Here is a 7,965-nt window from a genome sequence, read left to right on the forward strand (position 1 = left end):
GCATACAATAGCCTTTATCATTCCGCTAATTCTAAAAAAATGTCTGCAAAGTACGTCGTAATCATTGTGTAACACTTAAAAATAGACACGGAGTTAGGTACACGGTGCGCGGCTCACTGTAACAGGCGCTAACACATATATTGTACTGCAGTTATATGCCGTAGTTTTATATAGTACTCTGTCTGTGAACTATGCATTTAGTTTGAGGTGTTTAAAACAAACACCCCAAAATACCATACTTAATCAAAATGTTCTTAAATAGCGTATGTGTTATAGGAAATACGTGAATTAAACGCTCTGAGACGCGTAACGCATCTATAGGTTAAAACAGTGCATATATATGTAACATGTCTCTGCTTGGTTAAAATGTTACATTGTCAAACGAAGCTAAAATGACGATTTTTTTTATATTTCAAATGTGTTTATTTTGTACATGTATTTTCTAGAACGAGTAAGGAATTAAGAGTAGAACCCAAAACAATATGTGTGTGTACGTGCTTATCAGAAGAATGGAATTTTTGGAATGACACAACACTTTTTGATCAGGTGCCAGTATGATTCAGACAAGGCGTAGTACCTATATAGCCAATTTAAAATACGTCATTTGGTCCACTTGAATAAGTCAGCCCATCAGAGAGGTGTAAACGTTTCTGGTTAGACATAAAATCAGGCTTTAGCATAAAAATCTAAAAAAAAAAAAAATCCAACATAGAGAAAATAGCCGGTTTTCGAAATTATATTGATAATGGCAGGGACGTCTATATACTGTCCCTGATAACGGAAATCATATATTTTGATCAAGTTTTAACAGTACTAATATTTAACTTTACAATTATATTGTATTTGCTATGAAAAAATATAAGTAATGACTGTTACGATTACGGAAAATATGTGTTTTGCTAAATAAGCTGCATTGGAATCATTACAATAAAAAATCAAATACCAATAACTTATAAAAAACAAAACCGAGCTAGTCTAGATACCTATTTGCTGCTTTTTACAACGATTTTATTAGAAGTAATTAAAATCTCTGTTGATAATATATGTAGTTCATTTTAGGACTAAGTGAAAAATGGTATCTGTATTTTATTGTGCTGCTTAAAAAACTAGTTTGCCAGAAGGCGTGTATTTTTGCTAGATATACACATTTCTGCAACTTGAGTATATAAATAACGTAATGTTTTAAATGATATAATGACAGTTTAGTTTAAACAGTATTTTTATTCAATATATGGCAGTGACAAAATAATACAAAATCAACAAAGAGGATTCGAAAACAAGTACATAAGTACTTGTATTAATTCGTCTCCTTATTAATAAACCCGGCAGTAGGACGGCACTGTTACAAATATTTTGATAAAAGACAAAGAGAAGAAGAAGAAATCAGGGAGGGGAGGGCGGAAGGGATGCATCAGGAAATGAAAGAAAGTGGTTACGAAGAGTATAACAGAATAACTACATTACTTAATTGAATCTGGTTGGAATGTGATTCATGAAATGGTAACCCTAATGAGCTTTATTCCGTCTTTGCGTATTGCAGAGTTATCTTCTCTTTGGAGCAGGGATTGATTGTTACGTCATTGGTCTTAGTGAGAAAATTACGTCGTTTTCTCAAAAATTGATGACGTTATTCTCACAAACCAGTGACGTAACAATCAATACCTGCTCCCAAGAGAAGATAACTCTGCAATACGCAAAGACGGAATATAAGGATGCATTAAATACATTGGAAATCTCTAAATTCCCTTACGTTGATTCCAATCAAACAGTATACTGATATCCTGTAAAATGCAAGAGTGTTGTAGTCTATATTAATTCCAGTATCAACAAGACTCGTTAAGTCTAAATATCATACTGGCATGTCACAACTGTTGTCGAACAACATAGGTTTCAAAATTAATGTACATTGTTTAAACAAACGCAATAATTACATAAAAATAAAATAAGATAAATAAATCTTGCACTAAAATCGTTTAAAATTATATTGATCTGGCATATCAGGATTTCCATACAGCAGCAGATTTAAATTATTCCCATGAGGAAGATTTCTAAAACATTGTAATCTTAATTGTTGGAAGTTAGGACAAAAGAGGAGAAAGTGTTCAGTAGTTTCAGCAGAACGGTTACAAGAACACGTGGGACTTTCAACTAAGTTACGTAAAAACAAGTGATTATTAAGGGAACTACAGCTCATCTTCAGTCGAGCGTGGTGAATTTGGCCCAATCTATTTTTGCAGTAATAGTAATAGGATGGAACAAGATTATTGTGATGATAGTTGGCATTCACGGACTTCTTAAGGTTAGTGAGTGGTGGGTTATGCTTAACGTCGTCCGGAAGAGCATTCCATAAGTCAAGAGAGGAAGGTAAAAAATAACCTTTATAGAGTTTAGTACGACATCTTATTTGACAGAATTTGTTCGCGTTTCTAGCATCGTGAGAATGAATGTCAGAATGACGAGCGGGGAGTATGTTAGTTAAATAGGAGGGACACTGACCATGAACAATCTTATGAAGTTGGGTTTGATTTTATGTTTTCGTCTTCTTTCAATAAGAGGGTACCAACCAGTTTCTAAATAAATCTCTCATGACTAGTTAATTTAGTGGCACCAGTTACAATCCTGGCTGCCTCGAGTTGAATATTTTCTAACAGTTGGCTTTGGCCTATCGTTATATTGTCCCATATCACGTCACCATATTCTAACAAAGGTCGAATAAAAATAAAATAAATAGTTTGAAGCGTTTTTCTGTCAATAGTAAATTTCAGTTTTCTTAAAAGGAAGCTTTGTTAATTATATACTGAACATGATCAGTCCACCCTCCATTGGACGAAATAAAGACACCAAGGTGTTTGTGGCATGTTACCACTGTTAGTGGGTTGTTGTTCATAGACAAATGGGGATGAAGTGGTTTGTCATTTTTTCTACTTACTGTCATTGGCACTGTCTTACTAGGATTGAAATCGACAAGCCATGTTTTTGACCATTCATGAATTTTGTTTAGATTATCATTCAAGAGATTAGCGCTCAGATCCGGCAAATCCACTATAACGTATAGAGACGTATCGTCAGCAAACAACTTTATAATACAATTAATATCTTCGACGATGTCATTTATTACTTGGCCACGATGCCATACTCGGTCGAAAGCCTTACTTATATCGCAGAAGACCATTCTAATTTCTTTACCATTATCTAAAGCGGAAAATATATCATTAGAAATAGATAAATGTTGATTTATGGTGGAATCACCGGATTTGAAACCCGACTGACAAGATGAAAGTAGGGCTTTGTCAGTTAAATAGTTATAAACATATTTACATATACACCTTTCCATCATTTTACCTATGATAGACAAAAGAGAGATAGGACGGTAATTTCCGAGAACAGATGGATCATCTTTTTTTTTGTGCACGGGAGTAACATTCGCCCTCTTCCGTTGCGACGGGAACTTATAAGTAGTCAGAGAGTGGTTAAATAATGTTTGAAGTGGATAACTAAGAACTTCGGCTGCTTCTTTGATTAGACGAGGGTTTATGAGGTCAGGACCAACAGCTTTTTTGCAGTCAAGCGAATGTATTACGTCAAGACCATCTTGTCGGGATATGACAATGTCAGAAAGAGTATGATTATGGGATTTGTGTAGATCAGGAGGGTTAACATTAGTGTCGTTAATATTAGAATGGGAGCCGAAGAAAGTGTTAAAGGCATTGGCTGTGTCTAAGTCGTCGTGTATAAAGTTACCGTTACAGGAAATAGGAGGAATATGTTTTTTTTTTATTGAGTTAGACATAAGACGATTAACAATTTCCACCATTCTTTGCTACTGGTATTAGCATGATTAAGCTTTGTACATAATTTGTTAAAATAATCACGTTTAGATTTACGAATGGCATTTATACACATGTTACGAGCTTTCCTGAAATTCGACCAGTCGTCAGTATTCTGTGACTGTTTGGCTTTGCGGTGTATATACTTACGTTTACGAATTAATTTTCTAATTGCACTATTCATCCAAGCAGCATCATTCGCTCTTACAAAAATATCTTTATTAGGTATGCACTCATTTGCAATTGTAAGTAAACAACGTGTAAATTGCTCTGTACTTTTGTCTATGTCATTAATGTACAGAGTGCTGTCCCAAACAACGTTAGAAAGTCTGTCACGATATTCGTCGTAGTTGCCTAGGTCGTATAGCCATACTTTACGTTTAAAACTGGATTAACTGGATTAATGGCAGTTTAGGGACCCCTCACGGAAGTGAAGATCTAGAGTTTCAAACCCACACTAGAGTACACATAGAGGTTATCTAATTATTTCCCGTTGAATTTCTGTATTTCACGAGTATATAGCAGAATATCGATGTTTCTCACGAGTGCGTAGCAGTATGGGAGCCGGTTCGGGCCAAAAACGATATACAGTAACGCGTTAAAAAAGTAACGCGTTAGAAGTGACTCTTAACGCGTTAAAAATATTTTAACACATTACTTTTACATTTGAAAAATTAACGCGTTACTTTTTTAACGCGTTATTGTATATCGTTTTTGGTCCGAACCGCCACCCATAAAGCAGGAGTCAAAATATCGGTAAGTTAAGTTTAATTTCTGGTTCAGGACTATCAAAGTCCTCTATACCAGACTCTCAAATAAATAAATTACGTCTGTCAAATACTATCCAGTATACATGTATATTGATATCTACGATTTGATTTTTGCTTTGTAATTGAAAGAAAAGCTCTTGATTTTCCCGGTGATTGTCTAGCTTATTTTTAAAAGAATTAACATTTAATGCTGATACGACATGTTCCTGCAGTTCATACCAAATTGTCACTGTTCTGATTGAAAATAGTTTTTTTAACATATTTATTGATCGTTTGGGGAATATTTTTGTTGCTGTGTCATCTGCCCCTGTGGCAATCAGCGGCATCTTTCCATAGTTTAATAGCATTGAAACATTCATTATCATAAATTTGATTTATTATTTTGTACAGTTCTATCAAATCTCCCCTAATTCTCCTGAAGGCCAGTGTTGGTAGCTTTAATTTCTCCAACCTCTCACTGTGGGTCAGGTCCTTCATTCCTGAGGGACACTTAGTCGCCCCTCTTTGAACTCCCTCTATCTTGTCAATGTGTTTTGTTGGTGTGATGCCCACACAGGACTAGCATATGGTCCAGCTGCGATCTTACTAAACATTTATATAGCGGAATAAATTACTTGATGGTCATGAACTTAAATGTTCTCATGAAAAGTGCGAATATAGAGTTTGCTTTTTTTAACTTTTTCTGAGACGTGTTCATCAAATGACAGATCAGAGCCTATGATTACTCCTATATCCTTTTCTTGGTTGGGCCTCTGGAGGTATTTGCCATGTAATAGGTAGGCTATAGTACAACCTCATTTTGCCCTCTGCTTCTTTCCTTGCCTATATATTCTCATATGTTTACATTTGTCCGGATGCACCTTTAGAAGCCATGTGTCACTCCATTTACACATTGTATCAAGATCTTTCTGAAGCTCGACCCTGTCCTGGTTTTTTTTCAAATTATTATTTTGAATATTTTAGTGTCGTCTCGAAATAGGTACATATCCGACTGAACCGCTCCTGGGAAGTCATTCACAAAATTTACAGACATCAATGTTCCTAGCACGGAGCCTTGAGGAATTCCTGATGTAACTTAAGCCCATTCGGAATCTGCACCATTTGCAGATACTCTCTGTTGTGGACCTATCAGAAATGTTTATATCCAAGAAATTGATTGGAGAAGTTATATGATTGTCATGTATTGAGTCTTTTGTGTGGAACTGTATCAAACGCTTTTTGGTAGTCCATGTAAATACAATCTATAATCTTTCCTTCATCCATGGCTTCTCACCATTTATCCAAGATTTCTAATAGTTGTAAACATGTTGATTGTCCGAAACATATTTGTTATTTCTCATGAATTTTGTTATATGTTCCCTTACTATGGACTATAGAGCTTTACATACCACTGACGTTAAACTAAATGGCCTGTAGTTGCCTACTTCACTTTTAACACCTTTCTTGTAGATAGCACAAACCCGAACATTTTTTCCAATCGTCTGGTAGTGTTCCTGTTGATAGTGATTGGTTGAAGGTTTTGTTAAAGGACCTGATATTGACGAAGCAGTATTTTTGAGAAACATTGGGTGGAGTTCGTCCAATCCTGGCGACTTGACCGGTTTCAGGGCCCACTTGTATAAAACATCTCAACTTTTGAGATTTCCTCAAGTAAAATATTTCCCATAGACAATACATTGCTTGAGATTTTCCTTAACTTTGAGATGTTTTATACAAGTAGGCCCAGGCTTATTAGCAGTAAAAATACCATCTCATATTTTACCTTAAGGATTGTCATTTCCTCAATTACTTCCTGTTGATTTAGCTGTGGCGTTATTCCCGTCTCTTCGTTTTCAAACTCACTACCAAAGAACTTACATAGAGTACATTCTGTCGTACGGACGAAATTACATATATATGGTAATCAACGTGAGAAAAAGATAGGTTTTCTATTTATTACATTTTTAAAGCAACACGACACAAATATATATGCATCAAAAAGCGCGGGAATAAGTAGCGTCATATTTGACGCCACGTTCTAATGACGTCACGTTTGACAAGAAAGAGCGCCATTTTGGAAGGGTAACTCAACGCAAGTCTGCCATTTGTTCAGTGCTATTATCTGGTAAAAATGCCAAACAAAATTTACATCAATTGTGTACTTAGGTATTATATACCTCAAAAATATACCAAAGTAACGACTTAACCGTCTTTACGCAGTGAATAGAAAGGACCGTTTTGATTAGACATTAAATAGAGGTTCCCCAACGAGTAACGTGAGTGCAGGCAAATTCGCCATGCACCCAAATTCGCCACCCTGTGACGAAAATGCCATATGATGTCATAATACGTAAGATGTGACGTAAACAACGTCACCATAGTTTTCAACACAGTTTTAAAAAGCCTTCAAACATGTTGACAAGAAGAGGGAAAAGTTATATTATTAATTTAAACAGTTATGAAATATTTTGTAACGCAACGAATCTTAAAAAATTGGTCTGTGCGACGGACATCTCATCAACTAAACTCATTAATCTGAGGCCTATTGGTTGTGATTTAGTGAAAATGCATAACATACAAATTGAAAATACCGATATCTCAACGGTAATTGCAGTTTTATGGTCGACTGAGCCGTCAATGCAAGTAAATTGTTTTTTGCAAGTGTACTTTGGGACATACAATGTACTGACGACCCAATGTTTGTTTATGGAAAAGCCCTGGACCCTCTCATCCGGACCCGATGAAAAATATAATTTTGGGCACCGATTTGGAAGTTTTTATTTGTTTAGGATTGAGTCTTTATTGCGATGCTTGTAAATTGACCTCATCTAGGCCGATCCCAGCCATCTTACTCAAACAGCATTAATCAGTTTCTTCACTTAAAGTCATCGAAAATTAACTATCACAACTAGGAAAAACCTTTTTTTTTTATTGAATTTTAATCATTGTTACACACACACACATTTGGAGATACTGTTCATATCAGTACGACTTGTGTAACATAAACATACAAAATTTTACATTTAAACACTTACATTATTTGCAAACTAGTGAAATGTTTGATGGTGGCGAAACTGTCTGCATCTTTGAGCAAAACCACGGAAGGCCTGATGACGTCACAAATGTTGCTGCGTGACGTCATTCATGCGTGTTTACAACAATGTTTATTTATAGGCATTTCAATCAAATCTTCTTCTGTACTGGTGCTCGTCAGCATTTTGATACATGTGTATTTGGACAAATTATTAAATGAAACCCTGACTAATATGACGAATTTGCCTGCACTCACGTTCATGGTTGGTTATCGTGTTTACTGTACTGCCAGTATCTATCTCGAGTTAATTAATTTTCAAAATGTATAAGGTTACGAGGTTTTCTCTTTACAATTG

This window comes from Mizuhopecten yessoensis, unplaced genomic scaffold (genome assembly GCF_002113885.1).
Source record: "Mizuhopecten yessoensis strain PY_sf001 unplaced genomic scaffold, ASM211388v2 scaffold716345, whole genome shotgun sequence".
Taxonomy (NCBI): Eukaryota; Metazoa; Mollusca; class Bivalvia; order Pectinida; family Pectinidae; genus Mizuhopecten; species Mizuhopecten yessoensis.